This window comes from Octopus bimaculoides, chromosome 5 (assembly GCF_001194135.2).
Source record: "Octopus bimaculoides isolate UCB-OBI-ISO-001 chromosome 5, ASM119413v2, whole genome shotgun sequence".
In the NCBI taxonomy this organism is placed as follows: domain Eukaryota; kingdom Metazoa; phylum Mollusca; class Cephalopoda; order Octopoda; family Octopodidae; genus Octopus; species Octopus bimaculoides.
This window is the reverse complement of record NC_068985.1, coordinates 57,142,086-57,143,101: the sequence shown is the minus strand read 5'-3', so window position 1 is coordinate 57,143,101 and position 1,016 is coordinate 57,142,086.

Genomic DNA, 1,016 nt, shown 5'->3' with positions numbered 1-1,016 from the left:
AGCAATAAGAAAATGGTAAGGAATATGAGGTATTCATCAACTTGTAGACATTGTATTGTGTCAATTTACCTGTTTATGTGTTAACTAAGAGGACAAAAATAACAATTTACAAGCACATGCGAAATATTATGTCATATCAATAATTAAAAAAGGACATCTAGTTACCGAAAATGGGACAAAGACTTTTCATGACTTTTCACAACCCCTAACTTACTTGGATTTATATATATATATATGTGTGTATATATATATATATATATATATACATACACATTATCATATGATTGAACGCCACGCATCCATTTCTAAGTAAGTTTATCTTAATAATTTTGATGTGACTCTACATTGTGCTGTTTTCTCTCTTCCCCTTTCGTTTTTTCTCTCCCATCCTTTCTCTAATTCTTTTTTCTCCCCTTCAACGTTTTCTATCTATCCGTATGAGCATAAAAGAAAGTTATCTGTATGTCTCTCACTCCATCTCCCACCTCCTCTTTTACTCTCTCTCTCTCTCTCTCTCTCTCTCGTTGCACAACCATGACATATCGTCCATTTGTCTTTTCCTCGCGTGATCATCTTTCTTTTCCTTCAGTCAGTCACACAGACCAGACGCATTCTCATCTGTCTCCTCTCCTATCTTTTCTCTTTTCAAAGAATTTTCCTCCAGCGTTCGCTACCTCACTCGTCTGGCCTAACGGCCCTCCATTTTTGTGTTCTTTTGGTTTGTTGTATGTCTCCACTGTCCTGTATTTGTTACTAACTTTGACCCTCCGCAAAAATCCGAAATTTAATTTGGTTTGCGGGAGCAACTGTTTTTTAAAAGTGGAGTAGATGAACAGCCGACAACAGATGAAGGGCTGTTCTTTAGTTGCTTGTCTTGTTTTCTATTTTTTCTCTCGTTGTTCGCATAACAGAACTTGCCTTCGTATTTCACGCTGTTTACGTTTTGCGATGTCCTGTACCCATATATGCATATATATATATATATATATATATATATATATATATATATATATATA